This window comes from Lates calcarifer, linkage group LG10 (genome assembly GCF_001640805.2).
Source record: "Lates calcarifer isolate ASB-BC8 linkage group LG10, TLL_Latcal_v3, whole genome shotgun sequence".
NCBI classification, from domain to species: domain Eukaryota; kingdom Metazoa; phylum Chordata; class Actinopteri; family Centropomidae; genus Lates; species Lates calcarifer.
This window is the reverse complement of record NC_066842.1, coordinates 24,528,197-24,547,048: the sequence shown is the minus strand read 5'-3', so window position 1 is coordinate 24,547,048 and position 18,852 is coordinate 24,528,197.

The following is an 18,852-nucleotide window of genomic DNA, read 5'->3' as shown; positions in this document are numbered from 1 at the left end:
CAGATGAGAGCCTCATCGATTGGAATCTGGCCACTAAATTGAACCTGAAATTGGAACCATTATCCTGACCCATTGAGGCCAGTGCCCTAGATGGGAGCTCGCTGTTTCAAGTCACTCACGTGACTGAGCCACTGTCTGTGATAATTGGTAATCATCATGAACTCATGCGTTTTCATTTGTATCACTCCACCCAGCATTCCCTCATTTTGGGCTTCCCACGGTTAAAAGAACATAACCCTCATATTGACTGGGGAAGTGGGAGGGTGGTTAGCTGGGGCAGGAATTCTATGGACACTTGTTTAAAGTCGTGTCACGACTCAAGCGTGAAATCTGTGTTCAATATTGTTTCGGTCAACTGTGACACCAACTCTGACACTCCCGACCTGACTCGGGTGCCTCACTGTTACCATGATTTGAGTGAGGTCTTTAGCAAGGGTAAGGCCACTTCTCTCCCCCCCCAACAGACCATATGACTGCCCCATTGACTTGATTCCTGGGGCCCCCATTCCTAAGGGGAGACTGTACTCCATCTCTGGTCCTAAAAGAAAGGCCATGACAGAGTATATTGAGTCCTCCTTAAGAGCAGGACTCATTCGCCCCTCTTCCTCCCCAGCTGGGGCAGCGTTTTTCTTTGTGGGGAAGAAAGATGGTTCTCTTCGACCGTGCATAGACTATGGCCCACTCAATGACATTACCATCAAGAATCGGTACCCTCTGCCACTCATGTCATCAGCGTTTGATCAGCTTCAACAGGCCCAAATATTCACCAAACTGGACCTAAGAAATGCCTATCACCTGGTTCCCATCCGAGAGGGGGATGAGTGGAAGACTGGCTTCAACACCCCCAGTAGCCATTATGAATATTTGGTGATGCCTTTTGGGTTGACTAATGCTCCTGCTGTCTTCCAAAACATGATCAATGATGTGCTTAGAGACTTTCTGAATCACTTTGTGTATTTGGATGACATCTTCATCTATTCCCCTGACTCAGACACTTTTGTGCACCATGTACGTCAAGTTCTCCAGCAATTGCTGGGGAACCAACTGTATGTTAAAGCAGAAAAGAGTGAGTTTCATGCCGACACGGTGTCTTTCCTTGGTTTCATCATAGCTCCTGGGAAGGTGCAAATGGACCAGGCTAAAGTTCGCGCTGTGGCTCAGTGGCCTACACCTGATAGTCATAAAAAGGTTCAGCAGTTCTTGGGATTTGCTAACTTTTACAGACGGTTTATCAGAAACTTCAGCACCATAGCTGCACCTCTCCATGTTCTCACGTCTCCACAGACCCAGTTCCACTGGTCCGTTCAAGCTGAAGAGGCCTTCCAGCAGCTCAAAGCCAGGTTCACCACCGCCCCCATCCTCACCGTTCCCGATCCCAGCCGACAATTTGTGGTAGAGGTGGACGCTTCCAATAATGGGGTGAGTGCAGTTCTCTCGCAGCGCTCCGAGAAGGACAACAAGCTCTCATGGAAGCTTTCACCAGCTGAGAGGAACTATGATGTTGGGAACCGTGAGTTGTTGAAAATAGCCCTGGAAGAATGGAGACATTGGTTGGAGGGTGCTCAGCACTCTTTCATCGTGTGGACTGACCACAAGAACCTTGAGCACTGCTAAGACGAGAGCACAGGCGCCCTCAAAAAAACTAAACAAACAAAACACTAAACACAAAACAAAACTCACCAGTTTTCTAGACTACTGCTAATTTCCATGTCAAGTTAGTGGAGTGGGCACTAGGGCGCTCTCATTGTCACATCAACTTGCTGCTGAGAGTCATACAGGTTGTGTGTCCGAAGAGGCAAGGGGGAGGGGGGTGGGGGATAAACTTGATGCCAGGTCAGGTCAACACAAACTGCTTCCAAATAAATTGTATTTCATAATTAACATAGACCCATATGCCTACATGTAATTGGGAAAAAAAAAAAAAAAAAAATCATCTACGTAAATTTGTTTATGTCCCGTGACTCCGGACTCCAGTTGATTGACGGGTGAACGGACGGTGTTGGCAAAAGGTAATGCGAAAGGTCATGTTATGATGATATTTTTTTTTTTTTTTTTTGCTTTCTTCAGGGATTTCTCAAGCATGTGCAATTTATATTCTGTATTTTATTTATTGATTTTGTTTTTTCTTTGTTCTAGTTACGTTTTTGAATTTAAGATTATAAGTAGTAAAATAATACAAATAAATGTATTGTTGTGTTGGGGGCGGGGTTTGGGGGTAAGTCTTTTTTTTGTGGGTGTCAAAAGAACCATCCACGCCACTTCCCAGAGGTTTTGGTGGCCCTTCATGGAGTGGGCAGTTCAGGAGTACGTGGAGGCATGTTCCATCTGCGTCAAGCCTTCCTCCAGAGCTCAGATGGGGCTGCTCCAACCACTTCCTGTACCCACACGTCCTTGGGCTGAGATTTCTGTGGACTTCGTCACGGGGCTCCCGGTCTCTGAAGGTAACACCACCATTCTCACGGTGGTGGACTGTTTTTCTAAGATGACTCATTTCATTGCTTTGCCCAAGTTGCCCTCAGCTAAAGACTGCAGACATCATGATGACGCAGGTATTTCACATCCATGGTTTTCCCAAAGACATTGTTTCAGACCAGGGGCCCCAGTTTGTCTCCAGATTCTGGAAGGAGTTCTGCAAGCTGATCGGGCCCTCCGTCAGCCTCACCTCTTGGTATGATCCGGAGTCGAACGGCCAGACAGAACGCCTCAACCAGGAGCTGAAGACCTGTCTTCGTTGCCTGGTGTCGCAGGGCAGACAGTTCCTGGTGGACTGGGAGGGTTACGGTTACAGCCCCACCACTTTTGCTGAAGCAAAAGCAGCTGGTTCTATGTAACAAGCTTGTTTACACACTGTAGTATAGGCATACTGTAGGAACTGAGGTTGACATTATAAATAAAATAAAAATACTGTATACACATTTGGCAAAATTTGTGCCTTTTGCATTTTCACAGCAGAAATGATAACAAAAACCAAAAAATGAAACAGACTAAAATGTCCCCTAGGTCGTACAAGGGTTAAATAAATGTAGCCTCACTTACTACAATCATCTACCATATTCCCAGCCCCACCACTTTTGCTTTCATCTTCAGATGAAAGTCAGACTTTCTGACCCAGTTGATACTTGTGAACTGCTAACCGGCAGTTCCTAGCCACAGATCTCAGGAGAGCCACTCGGGCCTCCTTCCACTCTCCAGCAGCGGCAGAGGTAAGCCTGGACTGACAGCACAGCAACTTCCTCCTCCTGAGATGGGAAGAGAGGTGGTTGAGAAGGGGACATACCGGTAGCAGAACTGGTGAATGAGTTGTGGGTGTTTCAATCCAGGGTAACTGGGCACTCCAGGAAGCCAGCTGGTGGGTGCACATGCATCGGAGGGCAGCCTCCAGGTCCTGTTTAGCCCGTTCTGTCTGTCCATTTGACTGGGAGTGATATCCAGATCCAAGAGAGGCTTGTGGATGCCCCCCAGTGCCTTGCAAAATCCTTTCCAGACTTGGGAGGTGAACTGAGGTCCTCTATCTAAAACAATATCCTGGGGAATACCATGGAGATTGAATACATGCAAGGCAGAAGGGAGTTTAAGGAGTGGAATAAAATAAACTGCTTTGGAGAACCAATCAACAGCTGATAATATGGTTGTGATGAAGGCAGGCCATCAGATTCCCCATTGTAGGACTTGAGATCTAAGGGGCTCAGAAACAGATGGTTAGGAGGGCCATTACCAGGGTCAGGGTGGTCCCTGAGGGCCCCCTTAACCTGTTGTTCAGCGTCCCATTGAGGTGCTGCCACAACACAGGAAGGTGGAAGGATGGTTTCAGGTGGGTTGCTGGCTTAGTGTCATTCAGTTTGGCGGGAGAGGGCATAGGGTCTAACACTGCAAGAGCCAAGTTTGAAGGTTAAAGAAAAATTGACCAAAGAAAAGGGCTCAAGTGGCTTGATGTGAGTTGAGTCTTCTGGCAGACTGTAGGTAGGTAAGGTTCTTCTTCTTTGTCCTTCTTCTTCTGATCAGTACCATGAATGGCACCTCAGCCCCCTCCAAAAAGTGCTGCCACTCCTCCAGGGCCAAAAACACCACAAGCAGCTCTCTGTTTCACACATCAGAATTTTGTTCTGCTGGGGAGAGGCGGCAGAAGAAAAAGGCAGAGGAATCTAACTTATTGTCAGCTGCATACTGAGAGAGGACAGCTCCTACCCTAGAATCAGACTTAGATTTAGACTAGACTTTATTGATCTCTTGGGATGACTCCCTCAGGGAAATTAAGTTTCCAGCAGCTTATATGGACAGAAGCAGCACACAGGACAATTTGCAAACAACAACAGCAACTGCTTGCAAACAGGTATAGAGAATAGAATAAAGAAATAAACAATAAACAGTAAACTTTTAATAGGATAAAAATTACACTGTAAACTTCTAACTTAATATACAAACTATAAATAGAATAAGATAAGAATGAGATAGGATAAATAAATATGGTTTTAGAGGCATCCACCTCTAAAACAAATTGCTTGGCTGGGTCAGGATGGATAAGCACAGGTGCAGACAGGAACATGGTCTTAAGCTCTGCTTCTGGTGTCCAGAGAAATGGTTTGGATGTGGAGGTTAGTTGAGTGAGGGGGGCCGCCACCTTAATAAAGTCTCTAATGAAGCAGTGGTAAAAGTTTGCCAACCCCCAGAAACCGCTCTATGGTTCTTTGGGGGGTCCACCACATCCAGGCAAGCCTAATCTCTTGGCAATTTGGGACACTTGATGAGAAAATGGCTGGACTCACTGCAATAGATGCATAGTCCCGCCTGAAGTCTCCTCTGCCACTCTGCAGGGGTGAGACGGGCATGGCCAGGATGCCGGCTGGGGTAGACTCAGCAGGAGGGGTAAGAGATGCAAACCATGGTCTTTAGTGCTGCAGTCTTATGTTTGTACACAATTCTACACCCTTATCTCCTTCTGAAAAGGTTTTGTGGTACTTAAGACTATTTCCACCTTTGTTACTTGGGTACAGACAGAGAACAGTCAATATATACAAATGTAAAAATTGTGGAAAAAAAATCCTCCTGGGTTGTATAATTGTACATTGTTCAGAGGCAAGGCAGAAAGTCAGTAAAAACAGATAGGAACAGATAGGAAACATCAACAGAGAGTATATGCCAACATAAAGTACAGTAAGTGTAAGTAAGGTTCCAGAGATAGTATGAGTATTGACAAACTGTGCCAAAAACACTTAAAATAAATTGGATGGACTAACAGGAATTCAGCAACAGTTTGGGATTTCCCATCAGTTCCAAGGCTGGGCTGTGGATGGATGGTGATGGAGCCTTAGCAGGGGTGGTTGAGAAAGTTGAAGGCTCTTGGGAGGAAGTATATGATTATCATTATCAGTATTATTTCCCAAAGGTACGTTTCTTGAGCAGCTTTCCTAGGTGTGCTGGACAGCAAGTCTGCCAATTGTCTGTATTGTGTGGCCCCTTCATGGAAGCCATTTGACAGCTAATCATTCGCTCAGTGGTGCAGACAATATGCTGGAGTTTTTGGATTACAAAGAAGCAGAGAAACAGAGAAAACAGTCAGGAATGCAAGTGCATTATTGGGATAGAAAACATAATTCTCCAATGCTTCTATATAAACATTTTCACTGTTTAGAAATACAGCCACTTGCTGGAAGCCCATGAAATTATTGCTGAGCTGTCTGTATTTATTCCTGCAGTTTTAGTGTGAAACCACCATCACATAGAGAGTCTCTGTTGGTTGGGAGACTCTAGAGATACTTTCCTGTGGTTTCATGATTAGAAAAGGATGTTGTCTACACATTAAGTTAATAGAACAAGACTGTAGTTTGTGGTGATGTTGCATTATACCAACAGGAGTTTCATTTTTTTCGCCTCTCTGTGTAACGTAACCATAAACTACATTCTCAAAAATAACCACCAGTTGAATCATCATCTTTCTAAAACTGTTTCAACAACATTATAACCCTCATGAAAATAAGATTTATTGCAGGTGTAATGTATATCTTAACCAAGCTGAGACATTAACTGGGGAGGGCGAAAATAGTGTTATTTGTTTCAAGTCAAGTCAAGTCAAGTCAAATTTTATTTATATAGCGCCAATTCACAACAGAAGTTATCTCGAGACGCTGTACATATAGAGCAGGTCTAGACCGTACTCTTTATCTTATAAGATTTACAGAGAAAAACCCAACAGATCCCACCATGAGCAAGCACTAGGCGACTGTGGCAAGGAAAAACTTCCTTTTAAGAGGCAGAAACCTCGAGCAGAACCGGACTCAAGGTGGGCGGCCATCTGCCTCGACCGGTTGGGTTTAGACAGAAAGAGAGGGGGGTGGGGGAATGGGGTAGGAGAAAGACAACATTGCACATACACAGACTAAGTCAAAGTGTAAATAGTAGTAGTAATAATAGTAATAATAATAATAGTAATAATTATTATTACAGCTAAAGGAATAATAATGACAAACGATGGTACATTAATAGCACTAACACTATCAATAACACTAGTAAATGTTTTAATTATTGTTGCATCATGGGTTGAGCTGGATCATGGGAGCAGCAGGAGACTCTCCAGCTCTGGAGGCAGAACCCTGCAGTGAGAGACAGTAGAAGAGAGAGAGAGAGAAGCACAGCCTGGGCAGTAATGTGCTTGAGGGAAGAACACACAGTTAAAGTGATGCAGTGATATTAAGACAGTTAATAATAATCTCGTCGGCAGGACATCATGGACAACATTTACTAACTATTAATCTTAACTGATGCATTGAGACTGACCCAACCCGCCGAGGGAAAATGGTATCCTGAAATAGGAACCAGAATAATGTGCTAGTTAAAAGTTAAGGCATAAAGATGAGTTTTTAGTTTGGATTTAAAGGCCTCAACTGAGTCAGCCTGTCTAATATCACTAGGGAGGTTGTTCCAGAGGAAGGGGGCCCGATAGGAGAAGGCCCTGCAGCCTGCTGACTTCTTTTTGACTCTAGGGACAGACAGCAGCCCTGCACTCTGAGAACGCAGAGCACGCGAGGGAATATAAGGGTTAAGAAGATCAGACAGGTATGAGGGGGCTAGCCCATTTAGAATTTTATAAGTCATTAAGAGAACTTTAAAGTCTGATCTAACATGAATAGGGAGCCAGTGAAGGGAGGCTAGAACTGGGGTAATATGGTCAAACCTTCTCGATTTGGTCAGCATTCTAGCTGCAGCATTCTGAACCATTTGCAGACTTTTAGTGCTAGTACGCGGTAGTCCTGAAAGCAAAACATTACAATAATCCAGTCTAGAGGAAACAAAGGCATGGACTAGAATTTCAGCGTCTGCCATGGAGAGAAAAGACCGAATCCTAGCTATATTGCGTAGGTGAAAAAAGGCGGTCTTTGTAATGTCTTTAATATGCTGATCAAAGGAAAGAGTACGATCAAGTGTGACACCCAGATTTTTGGCTGTTGTACTTTGAGAGATAACACAGCTGTCAAGGGATATAGTTACATGATCGAACTGGTGTCTATATCGTGCTGGGCCAATAACCAGCATTTCTGTTTTGTCTGAATTAAGAAGCAGGAAGTTTTGAGACATCCAGCTTTTAACAGATGACAAGCAGATCTCTAATTCCCTAATTTGAGAGGCATTATCAGCCTTTATAGGCACATATAGCTGGGTATCATCAGCATAACAGTGAAAATTAATTCCATGACTCCGAATAATTTGGCCAAGAGGAGAAATATATAGAGAGAAAAGCAGGGGGCCAAGAACAGAACCCTGGGGTACTCCATATTTCACATCAGAGAAGGCTGATATGGTGTTATTACAAGAGACACACTGAGTTCTGTCAGATAAGTAAGATTTTAACCAGCTGAGGGCCACGCCAGAGATTCCAAATCTATTTTCCAATCGGTCCATGAGTATACGGTGATCTACAGTATCAAAGGCTGCACTAAGATCAAGTAATATGAGCATAGAGGTGGAATCTGAATCTAGAGAGAGTAGCAGATCATTTACTACTTTAGCAAGTGCTGTTTCAGTAGAGTGAAAGGCCCTAAAAGCAGACTGATACGGTTCAAATAGATTATTATCAGCTAAATGAGCTGAAAGCTGCTGATACACCACTTTTTCTAGTATTTTAGAGAAGAATGGGAGATTTGAGACAGGCCGATAGTTACCTAAAGACCCAGGATCAAGGTGTGGTTTCTTAAGTAAAGGTTTAACCACAGCTGTTTTAAAGCTAGAAGGAACAGTGCCAGTCGTCAACGATAGATTCACAATATTCAGCACTGCAGGGCCCAAGACTGGCCAGAGATCTTTGGAAAGTTTACCCGGTAAAGGGTCAAAAAGGCAAGTGGTGGGTTTAGAAGCTAGTACTATCTTAGATAATGAATCAAGACATATAATGTCAAAATTCATCAGAGCAGAAACTCTCTGAGACTCAATATGATGGACAGCCGGTTCTGCAGCAGATGCTGGAGAAACTGAACTGATTTTTAATCTAATCTCATCAATTTTACTGCAGAAAAAATTCTGAAACTCACAGGCAGTAAAGGGCGAGCAGCTAGGAGGCGGCTGCTTTTTAGTGAGTTTAGCTACAGTGTCAAAAAGAAATCTAGGATTATGTTTATTGCTATTGATTAAATTTGAAAAATATGCTGCTCTGGCAGTAGACAGTGCACGCTTATATTCCAGAACACCCTGGTGCCACTGGAGATACAGAGCTTCTGATTTGGATTTGCGCCATTTGCGCTCTAATTTCCGACAGGCCTGCTTCAGAGCACGTGTGTCGTCTGTGAACCAGGGAGTGGACCTCTTTGGCTGTTTAATTTTAGTGGTGAGAGGTGCAACTGAATCAAGGCGACTAGACAAGGTTGTATTCAAGTCCCTGGTACAGTTATCAACAGAACCAATTGCTGTCGTAAAAGGGGCCAGGACCTCTGGTAGTTGTTCACTAAGAACAGTTAAAGTTGCGGGACCTATGTGTCTGGTGGAAGATATATTAGAGACAATTTTAGGGGGACAGACTAGAGTTGCATCAAATTTGATAAGAAAATGATCGGAGATAACCGATGTGACAGGAGAGATGGTCAGATTAGACACCTCAATCCCACGGGAAAGAATCAGGTCTAGAGTGTTACCACCACAGTGAGTGGGTTCATGTACAGACTGTGTGAACCCGAAAGTATCAATAAGTGCCAAAAAAGCTATATTTAAAGGATCAGAGGCCTTATTTAGGTGAATGTTAAAGTCACCCATAATTAGGATATCATCACTATATGTGACAAGACATGATAAAAAATTTCCAAATTCATCTAAAAACTGTGAGTAGGGGCCAGGTGGTCTGTAAAGTACCACAAGGTTGAGTGGTTGCAATCTATTTCCCTGGTCATGGGGATCGGAAGCTACTGGAGAAGGTTTCAATACTACAGCCTCGAAGGAGTTAAAAGTGACATTAAGAGCTGAGGTTAGACCAAAGAAAGACTTATAAATTAAAGCGACGCCCCCACCTTTTTTCGTAGCCCGAGCAACATGTGCGTTGGCATACTCAGGTGGGGAAGCTTCATTTAAAGGCAGGAACAAATCTGGTTTAAGCCATGTTTCACATAGACCAACCATATCCAGATTATGTTCAAGAATCAAGTCATTTATCAATAATGCCTTGGTAGAAAGTGATCTAATATTTATGAAGCCAAATTTGAGGATCATATTGAGCCTGGAGCTGCTGGTAGCAGCCTGGTGTGGCAAGGTACCTATAGATGAAGTATTAATAGGAATGAGGCATCTAGTGTTTCTGTTAGGAAATTTAAGTGGCCTTTTATTCAGTACATTATGGGACCTAGCACTGTCACCAGTGGCAGGAGTGGTGTTTTGTACATGGTGGTTTAGAAACTTAGGAAACTTGTGGATAGTATGGCGGGGAATGGAGACAGTCTCAATGCAGTAGATCAGGCTATCAGTCTGAGCATCTAAAGTCTGCAAATTATCCTGGTTAGATTCATCATCTAAGCTATCTAAGCTCGTGGACTCCAAAACCGCACCACCTAAAGACCTAGCAGGTTCTCTACTCACCTGCGACCTGCCGATCACTAGTGTCTTACTGTCAAACCCGACGTAAACACCTGTCTATATTCCTAGATAAAATAGCAGCGCCTGCTCCAGTAGGATGCAGACCATCTGCCTTCAGCAGGTCAGGACAGCCCCAGAAAGAAGGCCAGTTATCCACAAAACTATATCCCTGCTCACTACAGTGACGAGCCAGCCAGCGGTTCAGAGACGTTAATCTACTGTACACCTCATCATTACCCCGCATGGGTAAAAGACCAGAGACAACTAATCGATGCCGACACATCTTTCTAGCAAACTCAAACGTCCTAGCTAAACTAGCTTTGGTGACCTCAGACTGCTTCATTCTAATGTTATTGGTGCCGACATGAATGACAATGTTGCTATAACTAGGTGTGCAGTGTGCCTGAGCCCCCTGTTTCTCCCTGCGTGATGCCAGCACCCTAAGATTATCCTCAATGTCGGAAGCTCTGGCCCCAGGTAGGCAGTAAACATTGGCTGGCGAAGCTAATCTGACATTGCGAGTGATGGAGTCCCCTATGACTAGAGTGCGTTGTTTAGCCCTGTCAGCGGGAGCGGGGGAGACACGCGGGCGCACAGAACTACCAACGGGGCTAGCAAGAGTCGAAAACCGGTTTGCAGTCGGGAGAGGCGACTGCAGACCAGGCCACACAACCGGTTGCTTGCTCTTACGTGCCCCTTTCCGCCGGCTGACAGGGACGAACTCCGCACTCACTGCCGACGAGGCTAAGCTAGCCCTAACAGGCTCGCTGTCGAGCCCGTGGCTAACGCTATCTGGAGTGCCCTTCATATCTAAGGTAATGCTAGGAGAAAGGAGCTGCTCTAGTTGACGGACACGTCTCTCTAGCAGAGACACCCTGTCTTCAAGAACAGAACAGCTAACACAAGCCATGGTAGTAGTTACTTTAAGCTAGGTTAGCTGTAGGAGTGAGAGGTGAGGCTACAATTTAAATTAGGCTAATGAGGCTACAAACGGCTAAGCTAAATTAAACTAATAACAAACAGGCTAAAGTCAGAGGAAATATCACTACACAGGCAGCGATCAAAAGTAAGATAGATTAGTACAAAGCAGCAGCAAATAATGTGTAACAAAAGACTATAGGACAGAAAGTAAAGAGAGAAAGCGGAGCAGCGAGTAAGTGTCGATCTCACAGAATCACGGCGTACGGTACAGGTAGCGTCACAGCATCACAGCGTAGCGTCACAGCGTCACAGCGAGTGAGTCTGTCTCTCTTCTTCAAACATCAAATGTCTTACCTGTAGTTTGGAGCATGTTTAGATCCAAGTGGATGGTAAAATAGTCTAGTTTATAGTTGGAGATATCTCCTCATTGCCCAGGAGCGTGCTACTGTCTGCAAGCAGTTTGGGTAATGGGGAGAACAGAAAGTGAGTATTGAAATATTTTCAATATTCTAAAAGGTCATGTGCCATGAGAGCAGAAATGTTGAAGTCTTTTTTGTAGAGTCACAGATAGTTGTGATTGCAATGATGGTTATAAATTGTTATGTTTCAGAAATAGATGATGGTAATGCTAGGGTAGGAGGTTAGAAATAGTTGTGTTGAGGTATGAGCTTAAAGATGGTGAAATTGAAGTGTTAGCAGTGCAGAGGGAATGGAAGCTAGAAGATAAGTCCCAGTGATGCACTGCCCTAGAGCATCTTATTACAAAAATTCTATATTTGCTCTCAGCTGTCAAAGGGTGCTGAGGATGAGGATGATTTGGCAACCAGTTAATGGAGAGCAATGAGGTTTTTCTTAAAGTCTGCCTGCTCACTTGTACTATACAACATTTGAGAAAAGTGGTGACCACAGCAGCACTAATGAAGGCCTGATTTATAAAAGGTGAGAGGCTATGATGGCCACCACTGTGGCACTAGTCGCATTACATCCACTGTAGCCAGCATGTCAGAGCAGATTTAGAGGTGAGGATGAATGTGTAGAGGATGGAGAAAAGGTAAGCAGACTGCAGCTTTAGTGGGGAGAAGCACGAGGGATGACACAGCCATACTAATGCACATTCAGAAAGCTATAATTCCCTGCCTCACCATCACTGCACACACACACACACACACACAGATAAATGTATACACATTCACATTCATGGTGTGACAGGCGTGAAAGTCAGCTGTCTGCCTCTAAGAGATTCAAGAGGAATAAACCTTTCTTGTGCAAACAGTGGCACAGGGGAAAAAAAGGAGAGAATGAAAGGAGTAGTGTGAGGAATATAGTAACAGAGGGTGAAAGCTAGAGTTGAATGTTGGGAATTGAAATCCTGGTTCTGGTTAAGCACAAACACAGTCTATTTCAACTAATAACACACACATCATTGTATTGTTTTGTCCATATTGAATGCATCATTCAACATTACATGGTCGTAAAAATATATGGACCCCTAGACTAATGACAACAACAAAAGCAAATTGGAGTCAGATGCCACTGCTCTCCAAAAGAAACATTGCTGCATGCCTGAAGAGCCCTTGATGATGCAACGCTTGACTGATAAAATTAAGGCTGCATTGTCTGGGAAGAACATATGTATAGTGTAAAAAAAGCACTGCATGCCAACATGAAAATATCATTCCAATGGTGAAGAGGGGTGTAGGAAGCCTCATGATTTGGAGTTGGTTTGCTAATTCTGGGCATGGACAGCTTGCAATCATTGAAGGGAATATGAATATGTCAGGGTGGCTGTCCGCTGTCGTAGACGCTGGAAGATGCACCAGGACAATGGCCCCAAATATCAAGGTGAATCTCCTACAGAATGACTTTAAACAAAGAAAGTCTCATCACCCAGTCTTTAACCAAACAGAAATATTGTTGAATTACTTCAAGACAGCCATTTACATCAGGGATCTTAAGTAAATGGCTGAGCTGCAGCAGTTCTGTGAGGAAAAATAGTCTAAAGTACCTCCAGAACTTTGTGCAGGTCTGATCCACAGCTACCAGAAGTACATCTTTGAGGTTGTTGTTGTTGTTTTTGCCAAAGGAGGTTCAAGCCACTGTTAATTCCAAGGGTTCACTTACTTTTTGAATGTTTAATGGGCATGTTAAATAAAGACTCAGAAGATTAGATCACATTTTATGACCAACCAATGCAATGAAACAAGTCATTCCAAAGGGTACACATACTTTTATTTTATTTAGTTACACGTGTCAACAATCATTAGATGAGTTGCCATGAAATTTGGTTCACACATCCATGTCCTTTGTGTGTGTAGTAGGGCTGGACACCCTGTTAGCATGTATGGCTACTTTTATGGCTTTTGTGCTTGAATGTACTCAAGCCTACTGTATGTACTGGGATGAATACACAGTGACTCAAGGCAATAGGATTTTGGGATTTAAATTATTTTTAAAAATATAAATAATTTTTATTATCCCATATATCCCATAATATCCTATCCCATGGCACTGGTGCAGTAAGAACAGTGTATCTGGCAACCATAAAAAACTGCTGCAATGAATTCAAACTGGGTAATAGTCACTGTGAAAGCACATCCACTCAAGTGCTTGTTTCTGACACTGACAGACTCTATAAGTGTCTAACAGTGTTATGGACACAGCGATAGACCCTTTTTTCTTAAAGAGTAAAATCATTTTTGTTTAACCACAAACATTGCTATATATCAGTGTTAGACTCCAATGACAACTATATTACTGCCTCACAGTTTTGTGCAGTCCAGCAGTTAATTAGCATGATTCTTAAGCTACTGAGTTATCACTAACTCAGTTACTTGAGCCACTGAGTCAGTCACAGTGACCTTGATCTTTGACCTTTGATCACCAAAATCTAATCATTTCCATTCTTGGGGCCAAGTGAAAGTTTGTACCAAATTTGAGGAAATTCCCTCATGGTGTTACTGAGATACTGCATTCTTGAGAATGGGATGGTAAAACAGTTATTTTACCTTGCAGAACATCGCTGAGTATAGCTGCCTAAATCAGTTTGTTTGTGTTACTGTGTGACATTCAGTGATGGAAGAAGTATTCAGATTATTCACAGCACTATGTATGGCAGTATTGGCACATACTCTGAGAGATATAAAATCAACAATATAAATTACATTATTTTCTGAATTTTAGGTTTGCTGAAAAGACAAGTACATTTAAAGCCATAAGAAAACACTGAATTCTAGTCATGGGTGGGTTTAGAGAGTTGGGGCAGCCAGACTGAGGCATAGATTCTAAGAAGGTGGGCACATTTGTAAAATGAGTAAAAACGTGTTCATATTCAAAGGCCTTGTTATTGGCAATTTATTTAGTGAATTAAATGAATGCTAAATAAACAAATGAAACTATATAGATAAGAAATTATGGCAGTTTTGTAACTCAAAATAGCCTATAGTCATGAACAGACATGAAAACACAACTTTGTAGTGATTTTGCAACTCTTTAGTTGTTTTGCATAATTTTGTTGTTGTTTTGGATTATTTTGTGGACATTTTGCATCTTCTTGTAGCCATTTTACATTGTTTTGTGATTGCTTACATTACTTTGTGTACAGTTTGCATTCCTTAGTGGTCACTCCACATCTCTGTTATTCTGTGTCACTTTATGGTCATGTTACGTCACTGCAGTCTTTTGTGCTTCTTTGTGGTTGTTTCACTTTTTGTGAAAGAACCACAAATAATTACTTAATGTAAAAAAAAAAAAATCTTACCACTTTTCACTGCTGATCTATAATGTGCCTATGCCAGGAAGTCAAATATAGCAGCATAGCAATGTCATTCAGGTCCAATGCAAATCAAGTGCTTTCTGTCTCAGCTCCACAAATTACTCTACAGTATCTGGCTGGGAGACTCAGCACAAAGTTCCCTGCAATTCCCAAGAGTCCAATTTTAGGCCACCACATTAACAAAAGTACAGCTGTCATCACTTTTCATAAAAGCGCCTCTGCAAATCTCTTTGATTTATTGAATGATATTTCAATTTGAAATCTAAATTGTAAAAAATATGCAGATTATTTCAGAGCTAAATTTAATTTGAGAGTAGTTAATCACTCAAACAGGAGTTAGAATGTTTGGTTTGATATATTTAACATCAAGCAGGAACCATTTAAGAGATTAATGGGAAAACTGGGCTATATCTCTGAGTGGTGATGAAGACATACTGAGAAGAGAGTCATTAATTATCAACTATAAACTCAAGCACTCATGCTCATGGACTTTACTCATTGTGCTCTGTAACATGTCTACTAGTGTTAAGCAGGTTTAAAAGCTTGTATATTTGTTCTGTATTTTATTTATTGAGGTGCAACAAGTCTTCCTCGCTCAGTCATACATCAGGCAGGGTGGTTACATGAATATCAATATGATGTGCCCATCACCCCCTACGGATTGTTCTGGAGAACAACACTTATAGACTTGAAATATAGAATAGCTAATCAACTGGACAAACTGACAAGTTCAAGTGGTACTGATTTTTACCGTACTTATGGACCTTAATAATGGCACATCTTTCTGACATAGTGAATTGCTACCTGCTTGTTTGGAGTCTTTCAGTCAATTCACTCCCCGAGATGTTAAACGTAATGAGAATATTTGTGATTTCAGTGGCATTGAGTAACTTACAATTTTATATAATTTTGGAATAATCACTTTTCTACAACAATATACAGGCCCAAAGTGGATGGAACAAATCTGATGTCAAACTTGGCTGATTGCCAATGAATCACATAGGAGCACACATGTAGTCTTCCTTTTGAAATGCCCTCGTGGCTTTTCCTAGGTGGGCAAGATAACAAGGGAATTGAGAAATTGAGTCTTTGTCTTGTTATTATGAATACACATAGATATCATATCAACAGGGCTGAAACCCGTCTTTTCTTTCTGCTGCTGTGCATCAGCCTATTTCGCTGACTGCCACTGGTTCACTGCAATTTGACTGGCTATTTGCCAAGTACTGTTGTTATCATTTGCTTGTAGTTGGCAACAAAATAGATTATCTTCTAGAGCAGAAATTTGAAAACTGGAGATTAAATGAAACCAACCACAGGATTATGTTGGAATCCAAACCATTGGTAGAAATATTTTGGATTCAGCGTGGGGTGGTTCTCCATGAAAAAATGTCTTGCTGCTAGCTTGTCAAAGAAGGAGCTGACTTACGTGAATAACACTGGTACGGATTGTGAATACAAATTTGCCATCCATTACCCATCACTCATGAGACAATAAGGAACATCTATCTCTCTATCTTGCTCAGCACAGAAAGTAGAGTTCCCCATGTTGACAGCACATACAAAGGGCATATACAATTGAGCAGCATGGGAGCAAATTGAGGAAATGGAATGAGGATTTTTTTCTACAAATGACATCTACAGGTGACAAATGCAATGTAAAACCAAATGTCTTAGTAAGGCATTATTTCACCACAAGTCTTAAAAACAGCTTTAATGTGTCTTGATATAGATCATATTATATTTACTCTATGTATCTAAGCATTCATTCCATTTCTTTGTTCAGGGTTGTCCCTCAGTTTGTCACCTGTCTGTATGTGCCCTGTTTAAGTGGAAGTTTAAGTCACTAAAAGTGCATTTGATCTATTCTTTCTTAGATCCTACAAAATACCCTGTTCTTAGACTGTTTAAAGCTCTTAAAGGCCAATGGGTGGTGTGCTCTGGGTAACTGAGCTATCTTCTCAATTGCCACTGACTAATGCTGTGTGAGTGGTGCTGCTGTTGCACTGATTAACAAGTAGTGAGACAAGTCAAACTGAGGTGAACTATTGAATCACTGCACTGTAATTATTATTTATAATTATTAAAAAAAATCATTTTACAAGCTAAAATATAATTGTGTATAATTTGTGAGATCATTTTTTACAACTATTTTGTCTCTCCATATATTTAGTCATTAACGCACAGGAACCATCACTGAAGATGTTCATTTTTAATGATTTTATGACTCTAAGGATGGTGGATGATTGGATGGTCAGTTAGTTAGTCCACTACACTGGTACAGGCTCAAAGACTGCATCTTAACAACTATTTGGTGTCATGAAATTTTGTAAAGATATTAATGGCTTCCCACTGGATGGAGCCTACTGATTTGAGTGATCCCATGACTTTTCCTGTAGCACCACTGTTAGAGGGACTTTTTTTCTTTTTAGTGAAATATCTTGACAACAACTGGATGCGTGATGCTGCACTGAAATTTTGACCATCAGATCATAATTTTGATTTGGTTTATGAACAAACACCTGTAAAAGTAATGGCATTCCCATCAGCCTCAGCTTTACTTCGTGTTTGTAAATGTTAGTATGGTAAGAATGTTACCATGTAAAGAAGGTCAGCATGTTATCGTTGTTATTATGAGCAAGTTAGCATGCATCTAGCTCACAGCACTGCTGTGGCTGAAGACAGGCTCAGTGTGGCTGTAGACTCTTACTTGTTTAATAAAGTTACTGTTTGGGCCAATGGTTTTAGATTTCTATAATGGATTAATGATAAACAGATCCTTCATTATTTATCCTTCTCTTACTGTATCTACGCATTGTTGTTTAATGCTTCTGTGGCACGTGCTGCCATTTTATAACTAGTTAATGGAAAAGAATGTAATACATTATTTTTGCAACCAAACATCAAATCTGTATGCTTTTCCTATGGAAATCAACCCAGGTTTAACCAGTACTTGATTGTATCCAACTTGCAGGGTCCATTAATTGTTCTCCATGACCTTTTCACTTGGATGTAAAATGATACAGCGTTTAGAGACAAACCAGAATAGGTGGTCTTTTATCTGAAACTCTGGAATATGCATCTGAGATCACCTCCTCTGTTTACCTTGACTTTTTACAGATAATAACATAAAGTTCTTCAGTCATCTTTTTGCTTTTACAGACAGCCTTAATAATTACCTGTTCCAGCCCAAGGACGCTATCAAACATTACTTGAACCCTGGTCTTTTCCTGAGGCCCAGCAAGACCTTCACTTTCATTCCAACATTTCCACATAGAAAGCCTTGTCTTCCTGGTAGCATTGCCATTTAGAATGACAGGGTTTTTATCTCGCCTATTTGTGAGGTGCAGCAGTTTACAAAGAAAAATGTCTTGTAAGTGTGATGGTGCTGCAGGTTAGAGTGAAAAATCTTTTCTAAAAGTGCTTCACTGATAAAACAGCAACTTCACTGAAAACTCAAAGATGTAGGAGAGCTGTCTAAAGCATTGCTGTTTTATTTTCATGTAACATTAAGTCTGTTTTGTACAGCAAATCTTATAAGATGAGCCAAAAGATAATGAAACGAATGAATGAATCAAATACTTGAAATAAGTATTGGCATTTTAGACCATTGTCCAACCTGTGCTGCCCAGCTTTCATTGGCCATTCATCTGAGCTGATTGTCCGATTAGCTTGCAGCACAGGGGGCCACAGCTCTCATCCTTTCCATCAGAGCAAACACTTGTCAACACAGAGGCCTTTTCAAATCATCCACCCGCAAACTGATTTAATTAAGCCCTTTTTGCAGCCAGGCATGGCCCCACATAATCAGCTCGATACTGTCTCAGAGAGATGGTTTCTGGCAAAATACAAGTGAGATGCCAAAATGACAAGGATGTTTTGGCACTGCTTCCCTGGCAGTCCTCCTTAAGTCTTCTTATTATGAAGAGTGTCATCTCACCAGAGATCCAGATGTATGCTGCTTTCAGGATATTTTAGCAGTCATTTCCCGCTGTATAATACATACTCATTAGACTGGAATCCACATTAAATAAATTCAGGTGAGAGGATCTGCATAGTTATCTCAACAAGCTAATCTGAGAGCACAGAACTGATGCTACAGTAGTTTCATAATT